Source organism: Leguminivora glycinivorella, chromosome 23 (assembly GCF_023078275.1).
Source record: "Leguminivora glycinivorella isolate SPB_JAAS2020 chromosome 23, LegGlyc_1.1, whole genome shotgun sequence".
Taxonomy (NCBI): Eukaryota; Metazoa; Arthropoda; class Insecta; order Lepidoptera; family Tortricidae; genus Leguminivora; species Leguminivora glycinivorella.
In genome coordinates this window covers 11,651,883-11,675,641 of record NC_062993.1, presented here as the reverse complement: position 1 = coordinate 11,675,641, position 23,759 = coordinate 11,651,883, and the positions used below count along the sequence as shown (strand labels likewise).

Sequence of the window (23,759 nt, the reverse complement as noted above, 5' to 3'; positions counted from 1 at the left end):
CCACCCGCCCGCCGTGTGGTACCCAACGAAATTTCTCTAGTGTGTGTTATCTCTGATAGGCACATTTTGACCACCTTGTATATGAATCTTTAAGGCCCATTTGCACCAACCACTTAACTCAGGGTTAGTGGGCTGTCAACTGTCAAATTCCATGTAAAATGGTGGGTTAACCCTCAGGTTAATCCTCCATCTTCGTTGGTGCAAGTGGCACTTAGAGGATTACGGTATAGCGAGAGACATGGCGGGTTCGATTCCCGGCTCAGCCACCAGGGGGCCTTGTCGTTACTTTCGTGCGTGATATCTATTTCAATGCATAAGCATGAAAACGGTTATGACTTTGTTTTCAAGTGAGTAATTTTTACTGATAAACTTTTTTTTGGCATTAATTTTGTAAGGTATGCTCCCAGCCGAAGATCAGCGCTAATGAAGAGGCACCAAAGACAACACGTCCGTTCCATACAAGATTTATTAGCAGAGAGCGAAAATATAAACCTACCCACAATCAGTCGGCGCCTAATTACTAAACTACCCACATATGTCACAAATTTATTTCAAAAAACTTAAGTCATTAAGTATCAGTTTGCCGTTAATATGTGTGGGGTTTGAAATTGGACCAGAAGTGATGTTAAAAAAAAAACTATACATTTATAGCCTTTTGAATTTTGGAAGTCGGTTGAAAAATCCGGCCAAATGAGAATCTTTTTTCGTATAATTGTAAAACTAAATTATCTTTACTAGTGACCTCCAAAATACTAAATGAAATGACATCTATTGCGACTTAAGTAGTTTGCATAAATTAGTAACCCAATTCACCTAGAGACGGCGCTGCACTTTGGGCCACTTACTACATCGTTTTTCTGACGATTTTGGGTTCATGGGGTCGGAACGGGTATGAACTACAGTTATTTGTGGTGAATAGGGCCAAAACCGACATTTGAACGTCGCTAGCACTTTTATTATATGTGCCATGCTAATTTTTTACACAAAAAATCTTCCAGCGGTGTTAACTTCGGTTTGTCTTTGAAAATATGTCGTTTTATTTAGTAATTTTCGCTCATCCTAACGTTGGCGTGAATAGGGAAAAGTGCTAGGGTTGACTCTTTTGGACTACGAACAAAACCTGACCTGTCACGGGCATAATTATATTTATTTTACCAAAAAAATAAGAAACTAATTATGTTATGAGTAGTCGGTTATGTATTAATAAAATAAATTTATCGAAATCTAGACACATGATAACCTTAAAACCAACCTTTATAGTGAACAAAGTAAGTATGGTCGTAAGCAGTGCGGATAACATGTCAAAATATAAGCATAGTTTGTTGCTATTTTTATGTTTAAATAACTTCTAAACTAACGTAGTGGGTATTCAAGTAAAAGGTTCACAGTGAATATTAGCTTGCCAGAAATGTGTTTCTGTTTAGCCATACCATTGTGAGTATTGAGTTTTGTATCATAAAGTCAAACTAGGCATTTATTACTAATGATTTACTCTGTGGGGTGTCATTGATCACTTGCATGGGGTAACATTGACCATAATGACACATAGTTGATTATTGTCTGATTATGTCACGGTACTTGTTGAGGCTGATAATTTGATCTCTTCGTGTGATAAATATTGAAACTAATTTTTGAAATTGAAACAAGCTTCTACATTTAATGGGTAAAAATACCCATTAAATGTAGAAGCTAGAGAAATTCAAATTCCCAAATTGGTCAATGTAACCCCAGTTTACGGTAGACACCGTGAACCTATTCTAATAATTATCTTTTTATTTGAAAGAAAAATCGTTACGATACTAAAATATGCAATCTAAGATGAAAATGCTCTTCATATATAACTTTACAAACTTAGTTCAAATTTTTTTTTCAAGTTCAAAATAATTTTCCTAGAAAGTCTTTATAAAGTCCTGCTTTTGAGATTTTTTTCATACTTGAGAAAACATCCCTTATTGCCTGAAATATGGCAGTGATATTGACATTGACTTTTTAACACGCTTTTATTAGGTCGTCGTGTATGTAACTAACTATGTAATGGAATCTGCGGAGGCTAATTTAACCATCTTCCAGGGATCGTAGCGTAATGAAAATTGGCAGCTGTATGTAGTTCTGATGACAATACAATAATATGATACTGTTGAACTGATCTGATGATGGAGCCGGAAGATATGAACTGGAACTACATGATGGAACATCGTATCATAGCTGTTTTTGGGTTTCTTAGAAAAGTCTTGTAATGAACTTTGACTACGATTAGGTTCCAAGGTCTGATGATGGAGCCGGAAGATATGAACTGGAACTACATGATGGAACATCGTATCATAGCTGTTTTTGGGTTTCTTAGAAAAGTCTTGTAATAAACTTTGACTACGATTAGGTTTCAAGGTCTGATGATGGAGCCGGAAGATATGAACTGGAACTACATGATGGAACATCGTATCATAGCAGTTTTTGGGTTTCTTAGAAAAGTCTTGTAATGAACTTTGACTACGATTAGGTTTCAAGGTCTGATGATGAAGCTGGAAGATATGACCTGGAACTACATGATGGAACATCGTATCATAGCTGTTTTTGGGTTTCTTAGAAAAGTCTTGTAATAAACTTTGACTACGATTAGGTTTCAAGGTCTGATGATGAAGCTGGAAGATATGACCTGGAACTACAAAATGGAACATCGTATCATAGCTATTTTTGGGTTTCTTAGAAAAGTATTGTAATGAACTTTGACTACGATTAGGTTTCAAGGTCTGATGATGGAGCCGGAAGATATGAACTGGAACTACATGATGGAACTTCGTATCATAGCTGTTTTCTGGTTTCTTAGAAAAGTCTTATAATGAACTTTGACCACGACTAAGTTTCAAGGTCTGATAATGAAGCCCGAAGATTGGCACTGGCATTCCATGATGGCATATCGTATCATAGTTGTGTTTGCGCTTGTGAGAAAGGCCAAGTAATGAACTTTGAACGTTACGTTTTCAACGTTATAACAAACCTATTATTGACAGAAGCGAAGCGAGGCCTAAGTTAGGTTAGGGTTTTCTTGCGACCCTTATGAGCGGAAAAAGGAAAGACCGAATAAGTATCTAAACTAAGTCAGGTAAGGGTCATTTTTGTGACCCTTAAATATGTAGCCCAGGTCGCGGGCTAGCGTCCACATGCTTACAAAAGAAAATTGATAACAAAAGCAAAATTGGGGGCGGGGGCGAAGCCCCCCGCAAAAAAGAAAGATCAACGTAGTGTGTAAAATAAGTTGGGCTAGGGTTTTTTGTGACCCTTAAGAGCAAAAGTAAGAGGGGCTCGGGGGGCGAAGCCCCCCCGCATAAAAGAAAGATCAATGTAATATTTAAAATAAGTTGGGTAAGGTTTTCTTGTGACCCTTACCAGCAAATAAAGGGGGGCTCGGGGGGCGAAGCCCCCCGCAAAAAAAAGGATCAACAAAGTATGTAAAATAAGTTGGGTTAGGGTTTTCTTGTGACCCTTAAGAGCAAAACTAAAGGGGGTTCGGGGGGGCGAAGACTCCCGCATCAAAGAAAGATCAACGTAGTATTTAAAATAAGTTGGGTTACGGTTTTCTTGTGACCCTTAAGAGCAAAAGTAAGGGGGGCTCGGGGGGCAAAGCCCCCCGCATAAAAAAAGATCAACGTAATACTTAAAATAAATTAGGTTAGGGTTTTCTTGTGACCCTTAACTGCAAAAGTAAGGGGGGCTCGGGGGGCGAAGCCCCCCGCATAAAAGAAAGATCAACGTAATATTTAAAATAAGTTGGGTTAGGGTTTTCTTGTGACCCTTAAGAGCAAAGAAAGGGGGGCTCGGGGGCGAAGCCCCCCGCAAAAAAAAGGATCATCGTAGTATGTAAAATTAAGTTGGTTTAGGGTTTTCTTGTGACCCTCAAGAGTAAATAAACAAAAGAGGGGCTCGGTGGGCCAAGCCCCCTGCATAAAAGAAAGATCAACGTAGTATTTAAAATAAGTTGGGTTACGGTTTTCTTGTGACCCTTAAGAGCAAAAGTAAGGGGGGCTCGGGGGGCAAAGCCCCCCGCATAAAAGAAAGATCAACGTAATGTTTAAAATAAGTTGGGTTAGGGCTTGTGACCCTTAAGAGCAAAAGTAAGGGGGCTCGGGGGGCAAAGCCCCCCGCATAAAAAAAAAGATCAACGTAATATTTTAAATAAATTAGGTTAGGGTTTTATTGTGACCCTTAAGTGCAAAAGTAAGGGGGGCTCGGGGGGCGAAGCCCCCCGCATAAAAAAAAGATCAACGTAATATTTAAAATAAATTAGGTTAGGGTTTTCTTGTGACCCTTAAGTGCAAAAGTAAGGGGGGCTCGGGGGGCGAAGCCCCCCGCATAAAAGAAAGATCAACGTAATATTTAAAATAAGTTGGTTTAGGGTTTTCTTGTGACCCTCAAGAGTATATAAACAAAATGGGGGCTCGGGGGGCGAAGCCCCCCGCATAAAAGAAAGATCAACGTAATATTTAAAATAAGTTGGGTTAGGGTTTTCTTGTGACCCTTAAGAGCAAAAGTAAGGGGGGCTCGGGGGGCAAAGCCCCCCGCATAAAAGAAGATCAACGTAATATTTAAAATAAATTGCGTTGGGGTTTTCTCGTGACCCTTAAGTGCAAAAGTAAGGGGGGCTCGGGGGGCTAAGCCCCCCGCATAAAAGAAAGATCAACGTAATATTTAAAATAAGTTGGTTTAGGGTTTTCTTGTGACCCTCAAGAGTATATAAACAAAATGGGGGCTCGGGGGGCGAAGCCCCCCGCATAAAAGAAAGATCAACGTAATATTTAAAATAAGTTGGGTTAGGGTTTTCTTGTGACCCTTAAGAGCAAAGAAAGGGGAAAGGATCATCGTAGTATGTAACCCTTAAGAGCAAAAGTAAGGGGGGCTCGGGGGGCAAAGCCCCCCGCATAAAAGAAGATCAACGTAATATTTAAAATAAATTAGGTTAGGGTTTTCTTGTGACCCTTAAGTGCTAAAGTAAGGGGGGCTCGGGGGGCGAAGCCCCCCGCATAAAAGAAAGATCAACGTAATATTTAAAATAAGTTGGGTTAGGGTTTTCTTGTGACCCTTAAGAGCAAAGAAAGGGGGGTTAGGGGGGCGAAGCCCCCCGCATAAAAGAAAGATCATTGTTATATTTAAAATAAGTTGGGTTAGGGCTTTCTTGTGACCCTTAAGAGCAAAAGTAAGGGGGGCAAAAGTAAGGGCTTTATCAACGAAAAATTTCACGCCACGCCACTGCTAAGCACGTCGCGAAGGTCTACAGATCCCAGAGCCAATATAAGTCTTTTAGTTGCTTAGTAAACTGTCGCGTCCACGTTCCATAACCAGGTTCAACTCCACGCAAGTATACTAGAGAGCGACTGAGAAAATTCAACCTTTTGTCTCTTTCCTACTCTGTAAGATGAAATCCTTAAGTTCTGTATTGCATTAATCTTCAAATTAGCGCAGCACTATGAAAAAATTTTAAATTAATGACTTTATTGCGATAAACTTGGTATCTATACATCAGGTGGTATTAATTCATATTAAGCAATAGCAATACGTGTTAAGCCACAAATGGCTTGCGAAATTCGCCTACTTGAAATAATATTTTTGTTTAAATTTTAAATATATTTCATTATTAACGACTAAAAAGTATAAAATAAATTTATAGTTTAAAAAACTCTAGAAAAACACGCTTTTATAAATGCACGTAAAAGCCAAAAATAAATTATGGATCGTTCAAGTTGTCTCTATTGCTGGGATGAAGAGTAAACTATGTGCTTTTAATTATAATATTTGATTGTAAAAGCGTGGGGCGCTGTAACAGGAAAAACTTTTTGTATAACTTGCTGTGAAATCAAGTTAAGCTTATATTACGAGAAGCAGTTTACACAGATTGACGCGCTAACTGGACTTGCAGCACGACTGCAGCGCCCCGCGCTTTTACAATCAAATATTATAATTAAAAGCACATAGTTTACTCTTCATCCCAGCAATAGAGACAACTTGAACGATCCATAATTTATTTTTGGCTTTTACGTGCATTTATAAAAGCGTGTTTTTCTAGAGTTTTTTAAACTATAAATTTATTCGTATTTTGATCGTATTTTGACTGCACTGTTGTATTTTTTGCCATGCTAATTTGAACCTTATCTCTGAGCGATGGTTTTTAATTTTCAGTCACGTCATAGATGTTTATGACATAACATCTAGGTATTTAGCCATTTAAAAGAAACTACATGGGGCTAAGACGTGGCGACTGCAACTGGTACAGGGCCTAAGCCATGATTTAAAATTATATTGTGATTTTTATATGTATTTGTGTTTTATTTAATACCAAGTATGAGTTTCAACATTTTCAACTCAAGAAACTGAAATTAAGAGAAGAGACTCGGAAATTGGGTAAGATCGAGAGTCTGATGCAAATGGCGATGGCGGTATTGGATAAGATAAGATATGCGTCGATATTCCCTGTCTTTCTTTGTGTCTCTGACTTGACTGCTGCTAGCTGTACTCTATTCATTAGGTTTTTATTTTATACACATACTTTATTTTTGTGTCAAACTAAATGGTAAAAAAACCTAACGACCAAAAAGAATAAAGAAAATATCTGATAGTCTTTAATACAACCAGCATATACGTAATGCACAGCACAGGCCTCTGAAGACCTGCAGGGCAATCATAGTCGCGCGATAAATGATAAAACACCGGACCGTCCCTATTGCACTTACAAATAGTGCGATAGGGCTGAATGTTTTATCATTTATCACGCGACCATAATTGTACTGCCTGGAGGTGTCGGCCTTCACACATGACTTTGAATAATGTTTGCGGGGATAGACAGGCTGACGATTTTTAATCTAAGTATAGAAAAGTAACGCTAAATTAAGTGCAAAGTAATTTGAAATACACCTAGATAAACAATCAACTGAGTAAGGAACGTTATCTACATATTTAGGTAAATTTTAAGTCGCATGAGACATGAACAGAGAAGGAAAGCTAGATGATGCGTATTTTTTCTGTCTTCTTGTATGCTACCTTTTTTACAGTTTTAATTTCTCAAAGGAGGTCAGTAGTTGACTACAAACTCAAAATAACACTCTTGAAAAAAATTAAGGGTCACTGACCTTTCACAGTAAATTGAGGTAGTGTGAGTGAAGGATGTTTGTGTGTGTAATGGGGTAATTTGACAGATTCTGAAAATTCTCCCTGCTCTACCCCCTCTTAAGGCGTTCGGACCCCACGGACCAAGGGTCTCAACGCCAAATGGTACGTAATAGTATTCGGCGCCAAGACCCTTGTACATATATTTTTTATATTTCATATATTAATGACAATGACAATATTGAAAACCCCAAGCTCAAGTCAAGAATCCACTTTCGTTAAAAGTACCTAACTAAAACCTGGGCCCTTTTCTTTCGAATATCATTTCGGCTCTGATGGAATGGTAATGTAAGCCCGCGAGGCCTACTTTTCAGTTTAGAATTTTAAATGACCGCTCAAAGGGACATATAATGGTCACTGCCACAGATAAGAAAAATAGCGTGTTAAAAGTTTTAGACTGCTTTAAAAGAGGGAATTGCACACTGTAGATAACCTAACCACAAAATTAAAATTTTGAAAAAACCCCCGACTGTGACATAGTAGACCGATTTTCATGAAACATGGCTGGGCATTTTCCAAATTAAATCCCGAAAATCGAATTTCACCAGATCTGGACGTGTCTGGGCTCATTCTACTCAGAATCACGAGCTGATTCGATCCCGACGATAAAAAAATGTGTCCCAAATTTTCCATACAAAATTCGAGTTTCCAATACGTCACGCTCCTAGTAAGTTCATACTAAAATCGTGACGTAAAAGGAAAAAAATATTAGGACACTTTTTTTTATCGTCGGGGTCGAATCAGCTCGTGATTCTGAGTAGAATGAGCCCAGACACGTCCAGATCTGGTGAAATTCGATTTTCGGGATTTAATTTGGAAAACGCCCGGCTAAGAACACTCCCGACTAACTCAGCTTTCAGACAAAAAAACGAAATCTAAATCGGTTCATCCGTTCGGGAGCTACGATGCCACAGACAGACACACACACACAGACAGACAAACAGACAGACAGACAGACAGACAGACAGACAGACACGTCAAACTTATAACACCCCGTCGTTTTTACGTCGGGGGTTAAAAAGAACAGTAAATAAATAAATAATGACCGATGCGAGTCCGATTATTGTACGATTATAGTATAGTATAGTATAGTCCAAATATAGTATGGCACCGGCAGGACTGACAGGAGAACTTTGCGGAAATCGGAAATCGTATCGTATGTACATACATACATACATACATACATACATATAAAACACCCAAGACTTAGTAAGATAAAGATCTATGTTAATTACAAAAATAAATGCCCTTATCTAAATTCTAACTCGAGAACATCTGCTTTATACAGTTTATACTCAGCCACTAGGCCAGACAGGTCGTCATACTGCAAAAACTATTACCTATTTTCTAAAATACATAACAAGTCAATGTTGCAGCACAAGGAAATTGACAGTAACAGATGTTTACTAAGTATATTGAAAAGTGTTATAAGTACGTCATAAATATAACAGGTCGACGTTTATATCCGTCGGCTATGACTTGTGCAGTACTTCACTTGAAACAGCAATTGAATTTGAATTTTTGAAATTGTATTGATGCCTTGCGGAGCATCTTTCTACATCCAATAACTAGGTATTATTTATAAATTGAAATAGATATCATACAGGAAAGAAAAACGACAAGGCCCACTGGTGGCCGAGCCGGGAATCGAACCCGGGTCTTCAGCTTACGAGGCTAACGTCATTACCACTAGAGCAACCCGACCGCCGTGGTACCCGACGAAATGTCTCTAGTGTATGTTATCTCTAATAAGGCTAGGTATTATTTTAGTTTCACGAGCTCAAATTAGTGTGGTTTGTAAACTCGAAATATTTAGGCATTATATTATACTATTATCTTACATTATTTTTGTTTTTTACCTAAATCTGTTTAAATACATAACAACCTAACCACAAAATTAAAGTTTTGAAAAAACCCCCGACCGCGACATAGTAGACCGATTTTCACGAAACATGGCTAAGAACACTCCCGACTAACTCAGCTTTCAGACAAAAAAAAACTAAATCTAAATCGGTTCATACGCTCGGGAGCTACGATGCCACAGACAGACACACACACACAGACAGACAGACAAACTGATAGACAGACAGACAGACAAACACACAGACAGACACGTCAAACTTATAACACACCGTCGTTTTTGCGTGTCGGGTTAAAAATCGATCCTAGAAATCGAACATGTGCAAATACCTAGTCTGACCTAAATTCTAGATTACCTACATTTTCGTTACCAAAGCAGAAAATCACAACAAGCGGACATCTAAAATCGCATCCGAATCAAATCTATTTTTATTATTCGACCTCAATAACAGCGAAGCTGAGCAATGATAAACAATACGATATAGGGTAATGTTACAACTCATCCCCTCATATTCATGAACGAGCAAAATGTGATCTTAGATTATATTCTCTGTATTTTGTGTTGTGTTGTAGCATAGAGCAGCCATACTCAAAGTGTGCTCCGCGGAGCCCTAGAGCTCCGCAAAACCTCTCTGGGGGCTCCGTATGAATTTTGGTTGACTGATATGCGACTTCAACTTTCTTCCATTAAACCAAAGATTCACTAATTGTAAAAATAAAAACAGTTCCATGTAATACCTCACATTAGAATCTAGTGATTAGATTTTACTATTATGATTAAGACTTATTAAAATAACCTAACCACAAAATTAAAATTTTGAAAAAACCCCCGACCGCGACATAGTAGACCGATTTTCATGAAACATGGCTAAGAACACTCCCGACTTACTCAGCTTTCAGAAAAAAAAACTAAATCCAAATCGGTTCATCCGTTCGGGAGCTACGACGCCGCAGACAGACACACACACAGACAGACAGACAAACAGACAGAGACACACACACAGACACGTCAAACTTATAACACCCCGTCGTTTTTGCTTCGGGGGTTAATAAAGGTTGCTATAAACTTCTTATATTTATTTGATTTAAGGGTTCCGTCAGATATTTTGCTTTCCAAAAGGGTTCCATGGGAAAATAAGTTTGAGAACCGCTGGCATAGAGGAATAAGTAAGGGAAGAGTACCTCCATATATCAGTAAATGCGGGTTATTTGTATAGGCATAGTTAAATAAGTGACATCTAGCGACAATCTCGCGTCAACTAGCGTAAATTATCAGTACTGAACGAACGAAAAGTCTAATTCTCACCAATTTTTAGCAAATATTGCAATAGTTATTAATCAGTATTCTGTTTTCAATTCCTTCTGCTTGTAATATAAGTTGTAAACTGTTCTAATATTAATTTTTTGGTAAACGAGACACAGCTGCCACCTAGTATAGAGTAGTGGTACTGATAATTCACTTAACTATGCCTATACAATAACCCGCATTTACTGATGTATGGCGTTACAGTTTGACGACCGGTCTGGCGCAGTCGGTAGTGACCCTGCCTGGCTGCGCCGCGGTCCTGGGTTCGAATCCCGGTAAGGGCATTTTATTTGTGTGATGAGCACAGATATTTGTTCCTGAGTCATATGGATGTTTTCTATATATGTAAGTATTTATATATTATATATATCGTTGTCTGAGTACCCACAACACAAGCCTTCTTGAGCTTACCGTGGGCCTCAGTCAATCTGTGTAAGAATGTCCTGTAATATTTATGTCGTATAATCATATTTACAACTCATCCCTTACTTATTCCTCTATGGTTGTAGTGTGTCACTCGTTGACTATGAAAGGTGTACAGGGGGGTTACCATGACGTGATAAAGCCGTTCAATTTAGGTTGAGAGAGAGGGACGGAGCTATGTAACTGCTATAGCTGTGTCCCTTTCTCTCAACCTAAACTGAACGTCTTTAGTACGTCATGGTAACCCCCCAGATGTAGTTCGAAAAGATTTGCCTTCGTATTTAATTGTTACGGAAACGTACGAACGTGTCATGCTATTTCAGTCTCAGTACAAGATGTACTGACATTGACTGAACTAACATGACAAATTGAATTGAATTTTGACGACCGGTCTGGCGCAGTCAGTAGTGACCCTGCCTGCTGCGAGTGCTGCGCCGCGGTCCCGGGTTCGAATCCCGGTAAGGGCATTTATTTGTGTGATGAGCACAGATATTTGTTCCTGAGTCATGAATGTTTTCTATGTATATAAGTATTTATATATTATATATATATCGTTGTCTGAGTACCCACAACACAAGACTTCTTGAGCTTACCGTGGGCCTCCGTCAATCTGTGTAAGAATGTCCTATAATATTTATTTATTTATTTAAATACGAATGTTTCCGGAAAAATACGAAAGAAACCCTTTTCACACTACGTTTGTAAAGCGTTCGAAATTGTCACTTTGACATAAAGTGCCCATGTCAAATTCTAGTTCAGCGTCGAGCACTAGTAGGTACTTTCGCCTTAGGTAATTGTGTAAGATGTACCTTATATTAGTTTTTAATCCCCGACGCAAAAACGACGGGTTGTCTGTCTGTCTGTGTGTGTCAGACAGACTGTGGCATCGTAGCTCCCGAACGAATGAACCGAAATAGATTTAGTTTTTTTGCCTCAAAGCTGTGTTAGTCGGGAGAGTTCTTAGCCATGTTTCATGAAAATCGTTCTACTAAGTCGCGGTCGGGGTATTTTCAAAATTTTAATTTTTGATTGAGTCAAACGTTTCATCTAATAACTTTTCAAACATCTAAGTCATGTCTACCAACATAAATAACTCATTTCCCATGGGATTCAACATGTTCCAAGTTGCCACACATATTAAGTAGGATTCTAACATTCCCTCACTTTTCCGGCCTCTACTTAATTCACGAAGTCATAAATTAACCGGGAAGACATAAGTCCGAGCGTGTCAACTGTCAAGCTTGGGCTAAGCCCAGCTTATTCTCATTGTTTACCAAGATATCGTTGACTCACGGTGCAGGAAGCTCAAAATAGGGTTTTGATACGTCATACTGATTTTTCAAATCACAAAAAAATTAAGTTAAGCTGCCAAATATTTTTCTCAAACATGCCATGAAATATTGTCTTTACGTTCCTTAAAATGGGCTGGGAAGTATCGCTTTTTGAGCGCAACAACTCGAGAGGACTGTAAAGGGATTTCATATTATTTTTTAGGCCTAGGCCTGCAAAGTAACTTTTTTTTATAAAATATTGTCCTTTAGAGCATTTTTTTTTTGTTTCATTGTATGTTTGAGAAAAGCACTATACATGCCTTGGCGTGAAAACGGATTCCCGGCCTCGTATCCCTATCCGGTATATACCCACTTGGCCGGAAATCCTCATTTTCCCGGCCTCTGATGTAATGTACTATTATTTTTTGTTGACATAACTGACGACTGGTGAATTGGCTGCCTTGTTCAGCCATTGGTATGAGTAAAATGCCTTTTTGTCTTCTCGCTCAGTGAGGGCCTACTGGGGATCGATATTTGAATTTCGAGCGCTCGAATTCGCCGTTCGAAAGTCTGTAGAAAACAACGTAATGCTAGTTTTAAAAAAAAACGTCTAGTTATTTTGAAATTAGTGCTAATGACCACTCGTTTTCGATTCTGTTAGTAGAATTTGAATCGCTATTAGGCCCACTTGCACCAGACATTTAACTCGGGGTTAGTGATCTGTCATCTGTCAAATTCCATATAAAATGGTGAAATCTAATGGCCGAGAATCACATGTTGTTGTTGGCCCCCCAGGGGGCCGATTTTTGAGTCTTACTTTCACTAAAATACCGGGTGAAAACGGTGAATTGCCTATTATTTTCAGTGAGTGTATTATTTGTTTCTGAATTCGAACGCCGTGAGACTCAAAAATCGGCCCCTGGTCTTTATTGAATTCACCGCTGAGCTACGATCGTAGCCCTACGTCACGTCGTAGCCGATAACATGGGTTTCCATGTATGTAGTAAAATTGCGTCGGAGAGGTGAAACGTCAAAAACGTTTTGTGATTAGCACTGAATGGGTTAGCGATCGACGAGTGACACTTAAACTTAAGGGGAAAATCTACAAGACGATTGTGAGGCCTGTTGTATTGTATTAGTACAAGCTTTGCTTAGTTTGGGGCTAAGTTGATCTGTGTAAGGTGTCCCCAGTGATTGTGAAATCCCAGTGAAATAGTTAAAGTTGTGAAAGCAAGAGACTGTAAAAAGTTGAAGAAGCCCTGACCTTCTTGCCAGACATATCAAATCACTCTGTCTGTGGTAAGAACGGCTTGAGAAGGGTATCAAGTGATTTACTCGCAGTCACTTTGAGACGATTGCGGACTGGCCTATATCACATACAGGGTGAAAAATGATCAATGCAAGAAAACCTGTTACGTCTACGTTATACATCATTTTATACAGGGTGTAAACCTAATACGGGCGAACCTCTTAACGGTGGTGAGTATAGGACATAAAAAATGGAATTAGATATTTTTTACTTAAAATTGAAATATTTTTTTTATCCATACAAATTAATTCGGCACGTACGTAATGCAAACACACTCGCGTTAAACGCTCGTTGACAGTTGTCATTTATTGTTATCGCAACCACGTTTACAGTACATTGCTGCTGGGAAATTTTTCAAAAATTCATTATGGGCTGAAAATTAAGAGTAACTCAAAAACATCTCTTAATTAATGATAACAATATTGAATTATATGCCTGGTTTCATTTATCGCCCTTATTAGGTGTTCACACAACACAATATATATACGTTTACCCAAGTACTCGTACGAAGACCGGTTGACGACACATGACGTCACACACATACGTCACGGCTCCCCGCGCCGCGTACCTACATTAGACTGCACCTTACAGCCGAAGCGGCTACACATATATCTCTATAGATTCATAAAAAATTACCTAACCTACTTGTACCTAGTTATTAAGTTAATAAAAAGAAGATAGTACTATCCTGGAGTTCTTCATTCTTCATAAGAAGATCTTATATTGAGGAGTACACCGAACATTAGGTTTACGCGCTGTATATATAGATAGATAAAGCTCAGAAGTCCAAGCTCGGGGTTTGCCAACGAGCCATGGAGCGTAGCATACTAGGTGTCAAATTGGTGGATCGAGTCCGGAACACCACGCTACGCTCTAAAACTCAAATCGCCGATGTAGCTCGGAAGGCGGCCAAGTTAAAATGGGACTGGGCTGGTCACGTCTGCCGAATGCCTAATGAGTTGTGGGCCAAACTCACTACAGTGTGGGAGCCCGAAAACTCTGATCGGGGATCCGGCAGACCCCGCCGGCGATGGAGGGATGAACTGGACTCCTTCTTGGAGGAATGGTCAGACATAGCACTGGATAGAGATCAGTGGAAAAATTGGGGGGAGGCCTTTGCCCAGCAGTGGGACACGACGGGCTCCAAATAATAATAATAATAATATATAGATAGATAGGGAAATAGATAGATAGATAATAGATTTTTATTGGTATTAATATTTTTAGCCAATTATAAATTCACAAACATACGGGTCTCATCATCCTACTTGCGTTATCCCGGCATTCGCCACAGCTCCGCTTTAACAACTTATACCAAGATTTGGCGTAGGCACTAGCTTTACGAAAGCGCCTGCCATCTGGCCTTCTAATCTGAAGGGTAACTAGGCTTTATTGGGATTAGTCTGGTTTCCTCACGATGTTTTCCTTCACCGAAAATGACTCGCAAATGGGAGTTTGGAAAAAAACATTAGGACACATTTTTTATCGTCGGGATCGAATAAGCTCGTGATTCTGAGAAGAATGAGCCCAAACACGTCCAGATCTGGTGAAATTCGATATTCGGGATTTAATTTGGAAAACGCCCAATTGACACAAGTTCCGAAGAACTCATTCACCTCCGAATTGAAAGTCGCACTATCTTACCGCTAGGCCACCAGCGCTTTATACTAATTCAGACCCGTAGTCTGAATTAATTAAATATACATGTTATTTATAATTGCAAACGGGACTTAATCGCGTATTTACTATGTTTTAAACACTAACCTCCGACGTTTCAAGGACGGCATTGTCCCCGTGGTCTCGGAGCAGACTGGCTGAAGTTGCCAACTTTAAGTTAAGTCTTAACGCGATTAAGTCCCGCTTGCAATTTTAAATATGTTTAAAAATCGTGAAAGTTTGAATCAATATACATGTTATCCCGTGTGGTGACGAGTTAAGGATATCACCACCCCCTTTCTTCCCGTGGGTGTCGTAGAAGGCGACTGTGGGATATGAGTTAAATTGTGGCGTAGGCGAGAGTGCAACCTGTCACTGCAATGTCACAATTTCGTTTTCTGTCAACCCCTTATTTGCTAAGAGTGGCACTGGAACTTGAGTAGTATGTATGTATGTATATAATATTATCCTTTTCTTACGAATCGAAATCGAAACCAGGATTTTTCGGAAAAAATCTCAAGTCTGGACCTGGACCGTTTGTTCATTACGTTCCGTAAAAACTAACGGTCCTAACAAAGCTCTGAATAATACACAGGATGGCGAGAGTAAAAATGGCCGGTCCGTGTCTACATACATTTTTAAACTTACTGCCGAAAGATTTAAGGCCCCGTAGGATTAGATCCTTATTTTACTCTTACAGAACTGGGTTTTGATAAAAATGGGACCAATGGGTATGTTTACATGGTGAAATAATAACCACAATTTTTTTTTTTCAAACCCCCGACAGCGACGTAGTAGACCGATGTTCATGAAACATGGCTAAGAACACTCCCGACTAACTCAGCTTTCAGACAAAAAAAAATCCAAATCGGTTCATCCGTTCGGGAGCTACGATGCCACAGACAGACACACACACACAGACAGACAGATAGACAGACAGACACGTCAAACTTATAACACCCCGTCGTTTTTGCGTCAGGGGTTAAAAAGGATCGTTCAAACTTGGCATACCTATTTATTGACTTTTGAGGTCATAATGAACAAGATTTATTATGGGACCAATGCTGAAATCGCAAAAATTGACTGCTTCATTCGACTGTCATGACTTCATGATGCCGCTCATTTCTATGGAACAGCAGAATTTTTTTCCTTGATTTCAGCATTGGTCCCGTAATAAAAGTTGTTCATTATAACCTCAAAAGTCACTATGCAAAGTTTGAACGATCCTTTTTATTTCACCCTGTATACATTCAATCAAGAAAAAATATATTTCAAAATCGGTCTAGTAATGAAAGAAATATAGAATTTAAAAAAATAAAAAAAACACACAGACGTATTCATAACGTCCTCCCTTGTAAGTAATTTTTAATTCTAGTATTAAGTGCCTATCTGGGGTCTTTGTACTGTATTTTTTATCCGTATAATTAATGTAATTTTTGGCTACTTCTACGCCTAAAGTTTTTTTATACCACATCGGTGGCAAACAGGTATACGGTCCGCCTGCTGGAAAGCGGTCACCGTAACCTATGGACGGCTGCAACTCAACGGGTTGACACCCCATTACAAACTTGTACACTCCTTTTTTGAAGAAAACCATTCGTTCATCGGAAATACCTCGGCAGCTCATTCCACAGCCGGAGCGTCCGCGGGAAATTTCTCTGAAACCGCACGGTACGCGACCAAGAGTAATATTCTAACATTAAAAACTCATAGTATAGGCACAGAACTAACCTATTTAAGTTCTCACCATTAGAAGAGCACTCGAGTAGTCGGTCAGTAACTTGAGCCACAGATCTGGGTCAGCCAATAAAGGGCAGTCATCAATACTAGTCCCGATTTGGCTAAGTTTCGACAGATTGGAAATAGTAGTCTACCGCTTTCAGTTCTCGTGCTTTGTACACATATTTAAAGTCACACACAGGTCGAACGCGATTTTAACATTAGACACTGGTCCCGCCGCGAGCTAGTAAGCTATCGGCTATAAAAACGAACAAAAAATAATCACTACCTTTTTCCAACGTTTTGGGCCAGGTTGCACTGGCCTTGGTCGTGGTAAGACACAAGTCTCACCGCGAGCTAGTAAGCTATGAGCTATCGGCTTATAAAAACGAACAAAAGATAAGCACCCGCGTGCAAATAAAAGAGATACGGCGATGTTTATATACAGGGTGATTCATGAGTCGTGAGCAGGAGTGAACAGGGTACTGGGGAGGGTCACACTGAGCAACTTTCATAATGGGGCAATTAAAATCACAGCAAACAGAATAGGAACCGATGAAGCAAATCAGTTCGTAAGATTTTTATGATTAATATCTATACGATACTACTACTACTACTATTTGGTACAGTCAACCGAATACAATCCTAGGCCACTCTAGATTCTAGAACCCTGTCGTATTGACACCGTGATTTAAATGCTATAGCAAACACTCTTATTTTTACTGCGAAGGAGTTCTACACTCTCCTAGGATAGATTGGTTGAGTGTATTCCGTGTTTAAAATGACCGGTTTTTATTTCAAAGTTGTTCACCTCACATTTTTTTAAATTTGGATTTTTTTATGTGGTTTTTCACTCAGAATCGCGAGCTCTCTCAATTCTTCTAGGAGAAAAAAAGTGTCCCAAGGTTTTTCCCCATTCCGTTACCATTTTTTCATACATTTTGTATGGCGGTAACGGAATGGAATGTCTAAAAAATGTATGGAAATCTTGGGACATTTTTTTTCTCCTATCAGGATCGAAAGAGCTCGCAATTCTGAGTATTAATCGCGTAAAAAATACCCATGTTACAAAAAAAGTGGGGTGCACAACTTTCAAAAAAATTGCCCAAATACCCATTTCTGTTCTATTCTAGAATCCAAAGTTAAAACTAGCAGTTTAACCAGCGACCAAAACCGGCGTCAGCACAACTTCAAACTCCTGAGTTTCAGTCAGTTCGCGGCTAATTTCAGAATGTTCCACATTTCAACTGTGAGGTTTCGTGCCCGCAAAAATGTTTGCTCCCATGTCCTCCACATCCATAATAATCCATACATCTATACATACTAATATTATAAATGGGAAATTTTGTGTGTCTGTTTGTTTGTCCGTTTTTCACGGCAAAACGGAGCGACAACTCAACGTGATTTTTTAGGTGGAGATAGTTGAAGGGATGGAGAGGGACATAGGCTATTTTTTATCTCTTTCTAACGCGAGTGAAGCCGCGGGCAAAACCCAGTATATATATTATTATTATAAATGGGAAAGTGTGTGTGTCTGTTTGTTTGTCCGTTTTTCACGGAAAACGGAGCGACGAATCGACGTGATTTTTTAGGTGGAGATAGTTGAAGGGATGGAGAGTGACATAGGCTACTTTTTGTATCTTTCTAACGCGAGCGAAGCCGCGGGCAAAACCCAGTATATATATCCATACTAATATTATAAATGCGAAAGTAACTCTGTCTGTCTGTCTGTCTGTCTGTCTGTCTGTCTGTTACGCTTTCCCGCTTAAACCACGCAGCCGATTTTGATAAAATTTGGAACAGACAATCTTTAGACCCTGAGACAGAACATAGGCTACTTTTTATTTCGAAAAAAAGGGATGAAGGGGTTGAAAAAGAGGTTGAAAGTTTGTATGGGATTTCTTAATTTTAAAAGATAAAACCATGAAACTTTATCTTTTAGCACTTGATAAGAAATCATTAAACATATATTTAAAGTCACATACAGGTCGAACGCGATTAATTAACATTATTTTTACCTTTAAAATAAACATGGTGGGAAATAAACATTAACTAAAAGCGGGTAGATTATATTTATTTGTCTACCCCGAACATTTATATAAATTAATATCGGGTAGTTTTGTGTTGTTTACATCTCCGGTGACATTTTGCTGGGACGTCAGTCTTCCGCGACCACGGCCAGTGCAACCTGGCCGAAACGTTGGGAAAAAAGGTAAAAATAATGTTAATTAATCGCGTTCGACCTGTATGTGACTTTAAATATGTGTACAAAGCGCGAGAACTTAAAGTGTTATATCATTAAACATCTTGATAAGGGATAAGGATAGGGATAGGGATAGGGATAGGGATAGGGATAGGGATAGGGATAGCGATAGGGATAGCGATAGGGATAGCGATAGGGATAGCGATAGGGATAGCGATAGCGATAGGGATAGCGATAGGGATAGGGATAGCGATAGGGATAGCGATAGGGATAGCGATAGGGATAGCGATAGCGATAGCGTTAGCGTTAGCGATAGCGACAGCGTTAGCGTTAGCGATAGCGATAGCGATAGGGATACGGATACGGATACGGATACGGATAATATGGGTATCGTTAGAGGGATACGGATAATCGGTCGGCGGTCTCTTACAATCAATGTGCTCTAAGACGATCGTTGTTTGCTTGCTTGAAGATTACGTTTGTGATAAGTATAAGCAAAATGTAAAAAATTGTAAGGGATAATAGAAAAAAGTACTTTTTACCCACCGATCATAGTGTCGAAATACGGGCTATGTGGGATGTTTATAAAGGTTTCCCCAGCGTATATAGAATTACCTACGCTGTGGTCGATGTGTAATATTTCTACAATCAATGCAAGCAAAAGTATTATGTGCAATCGAAATAATCGCAGATAAATATACCTACAGAGAAACCTAAGGATCCAAATGAAAATCTTAATGAATACTTTTATTACGCGGGCGAAGCCGCGGGTAAAAGCTAGTTATTATTATAAATGGGAAAGTATGTGTGTCTGTTTGTTTGTCCGTTTTTCACGGCAAAACGGAGCGACGAATCGACGTGATTTTTTAGGTGGAGATAGTTGAAGGGATGGAGAGTGACATAGGCTACTTTTTGTCTCTTTCTAACGCGAGTGAAGCCGCGGGCAAAAGCTAGTCCATACTAATATTAGGTATAAATGGGAAAGTGTGTGTGTCTGTTTGTTTGTCCGTTTTTCACGGCAAAACGGAGCGACGAATTGACGTGATTTTTTAAGTGGAGATAATTGAAAGGTTGGAAAGTGACATAGGCTACTTTTTGTCTCTTTCTAACGCGAGCGAAGCCGCGGGCAAAAGCTTGTAGTACATAAGCCCCAATCAAATGTTGACTCCTCATAATAAATAAATGCTTAAATGCTTGTTTTAAATGTGTAGCTTACGGCCCAGCCACGACATTGGTCTAAGCGCGGCAGCGGCGAGCGGCAGCCATACGTGTGAATGAAAAGTCCCATCACTGTGTCTCGCTTCAATGTATGGCCGCCGCTCGCCGCTGTCGCGCTTAGACCAATGTCGTGGCTGAGCCGTTAAGCCAGCTTTAAAACCCGGTGGTCAGGAGGCTATGGCGAAAACGTCAGGAAAACTGGCCTTAATTGTATGGAGAAAGTGAACAGCGCCTAAAATGGTCAGTTACTTGAATCAAAAATTATTTAATAATTAAGGTACATGACGTTTACGGTATCAATAAGTAAATAAATAAATATAAATATTGGGGGACACCTTACACAGACCAACTTAGCCCCAAACTAAGCATAGCTTGTACTATGGGTGCTAAGCGACGATATGCATACTTAGATAGATAAATACATACTTATATACATAGAAAACATACATGACTCAGGAACAAATACCTGTGCTCATCACACAAATAAATGCCCTTACCAGGATTCGAACCCGGGACCGCGGCGTAGCAGGCAGGGTCACTACCGACTGCGCCAGACCGGTCGTCGCAGTAACATATCAAATATCAAATCAAATTTTTATTGCATATCACATTACATAATATTAGGTGGAACTTACAAAAGGTAGGTTTACATGTGACGCCCTGCAAGGGCACAGCAATATATGCTTAAAATTAACATGCACTTCATACTTCTAATTATCTAATCATGTTTATCGTTAAAAAAATCTTTTACTGTATAATAACATTTATCTATTAAAAAACTTTTCAAATATTTATTAAACGTCGGCTGATTTTCAATGTTTATATTATACCTTCTAGTAGAGTCACAGCTCGGACACTGGCGATCATATATGAAAGAGGCGCGTTCCTAGCACACAGTCTAAGCTCGTGTAGGTGAACGCGTACCATGCTTGTATGAGTGAGATATGACAGGTCGACTGTTCGCGTTATTGACAGGCGGTAACTGTGAGGTAACCGAGAGGGGGTGGGCAGAACTTTCAGCGGGGAGCGGGAGTGGCCATACTGTACGATAGTACTCTTTATTATACTGTGCCATAGTATTGCAGTTCTCATTCACGGCCAATTTCATGTTTTAGTTAGGCTCTGGCAGATGTTCGATATTTCAACTGCGAGGTTTTTGCGCGCAAAACTGTTTGGTAGGTTTGAAAAAATGTCTAGGAAATGGTGGAAGATTTTCTAAACAATTTATCAATTTTACGTAGCTTTCACACTTTTACCTGCTATGCTGCCGATGACGAAATTACTGTCAATAGTTACGTATTTTAATCTACCTTAAAGCCTGCAATGTCTTACCTGAGCGTTGGGAGGAGCTGGCGGTCAGGCGACCAGAATGGCGCAAGAAGGTAAGAGAAGGTGTAGCTACTTTTGAAGAAGCTCGACTAGAACACCTAGACCAAAAGCGCCTTCAACGGAAGTCTCGACCCAAGCCGTCCTACGCATACACCTACAACGAACAGGGCCAGCTTTACTGCGCACAGTGCGACCGGATATTTAAGACCAAGTTCGGATTCGCGAGCCATATACGTGCTCATCAGAGGAAAATGTAAAGGTCGCCGTTGTCGGATACGACATGGAGGACTATATATATTTTAATCTATTATTTGGTAGTGGTTATAGGACCCAAAATGAAAATTAAAGGTCCATGAATTAAAAATCTATAAATGCTATACGATAATTTAATAAATGTAGGTAACTTCATTTTCATGTATTTAAGATGTACCCGCTAAAGCTAATATTAAATTTAATTTAAAAAAATTAAATTTTCTTATACGAGTAATACAAATAACTTCTTGTTCGAATAGTATAAGTATATTTTAACTAAATTTTTATATTAAAAAAAAATAATTTAGAACTATAAAAACTTTGGTTTAATAAAACATATTTGCCTTTGGCTAGTCTAGGGTCAAGAGTAAGTACATTCATAATTTAAAAACCGGCCAAGACCGTGTCGGGCCACGCTCAGTGTAGGGTTCCGTAGTTTTCCGTAATTTTCTCAAAAACTACTGAACCTATCAAGTTCAAAACAATTTTCCTAGAAAGTCTTTATAAAGTTCTGCTTTTGTGATTTTTTTCATATTTTTTTATACATATGGTTCAAAAGTTAGAGGGGGGGGGACGCACTTTTTTTTCCTTTAGGAGCGATTATTTCCGAAAATATTAATATTATCAAAAAATGATCTTAGTAAACCCTTATTCATTTTTAAATATCCATCCAACAATATATCACACGTTGGGGTTGGAATGAAAAAAAATATCAGCCCCCACTTTACATGTAGGGGGGTACCCTAATAAAACATTTTTTATTAATTTTTTATTTTTGCAGTTTGTTGGCGTGATTGATATACATATTGGTACCAAATTTCAGCTTTTTAGTGCTTACGGTTACTGAGATTATCCGCGGACGGACGGACGGACGGACAGACAGACATGGCGAAACTATAAGGGTTCCTAGTTGACTACGGAACCCTAAAAAAGACTTCACTATTAATGTGTTGTACCTATTTAAAATAATTATGATACATACTAAACCAATATTTTTTTCCAAGATGTCCATTTTTAGGGTTCCGTACCAAAAAGGTACAAAGTGAACCCTTATGGCGTGGCGACGCTCTGTCCGTCTGTCTGTCTGTCTGTCACATTTCTAAATATCTCAAGAACTACTTATGCTATCAACTTGAAATTTGGAATAGTTACGAACATAGTTAACCTCTACAAGTTGAAAGTATTATTTTTACCTATATTCAAACACTACATCTAAATTGACAAATAATAAAACAACTTACCCACACAAACAAAACTTGAACACACACTCCACAAAGTCAAAACGAACTCGATAAACTTTTAGAGGAGACCCGGGCGAGACGGTACGTGCAAGCCTCACTGCGCGGAGTACAACACTGAATTATCGCACCCCTGTGCACCAGTGCCCAGTCTACCCTGAACTCTAAACATATGGGGGTTGTTTGGGATAAGGGTCTAATGAAATTGGTCGAAATTTTAAAGAATTTGAGGCTGTAACTACAATGTGTATTTTTAATATTACCGCATGTTTAAAAAGTAAAAATAGTATTTTAGAATTATCATATGAAAATAATATGTTCCTTAGGGCTTATACAAATAACTCCTAAGGAACCTTCGTAACGTTGGTACCGTAAAAAAATTAATTTTCAATTTTTTTTTTGTATTTCGTGCGAAAACATTGAAATATATGGGTAATGTTGTGTAGATTGAGGGAAAAAAAAATCCTAGTACTTAAAAAAACATAAAAACGCGTCTAAAGGACAAGATACACATGTCTCTACACCTTATAAAAGAAATAAAATAAATAAATATTATAGGACATTCTTACACAGATTGACTGAGGCCCACGGTAAGCTCATGAAGGCTTGTGTTGTGGGTACTCAGACAACGATATATATAATATATAAATACTTATATACATAGAAAACATCCATGACTCAGGAACAAATATTTGTGCTCATCACACAAATAAATTCCCTTACCGGGATTCGAACCCGGGACCGCGGCGTAGCAGGCAGGGTCACTACCACAAATACACACAACAAAAGTCGGGGGGATCCGCGTCTGTCTCTGTGTGTGTGT

General features: G+C 39.0%; 1 protein-coding gene across 1 annotated transcript in view; it reads right to left on the bottom strand.

The window, feature by feature from the left end:
- The window catches only part of LOC125238447, a 205,751-nt gene extending 182,661 nt beyond the window's left edge, over window positions 1-23,090 (bottom strand). Inside the window, exon 1 of the mRNA XM_048145800.1 lies at window positions 22,940-23,090. The gene's annotated coding sequence lies outside the window, so the exon portion shown is untranslated. The remainder of the gene's footprint in view (window positions 1-22,939) is intronic.
- Window positions 23,091-23,759: the final 669 nt, after the last annotated feature.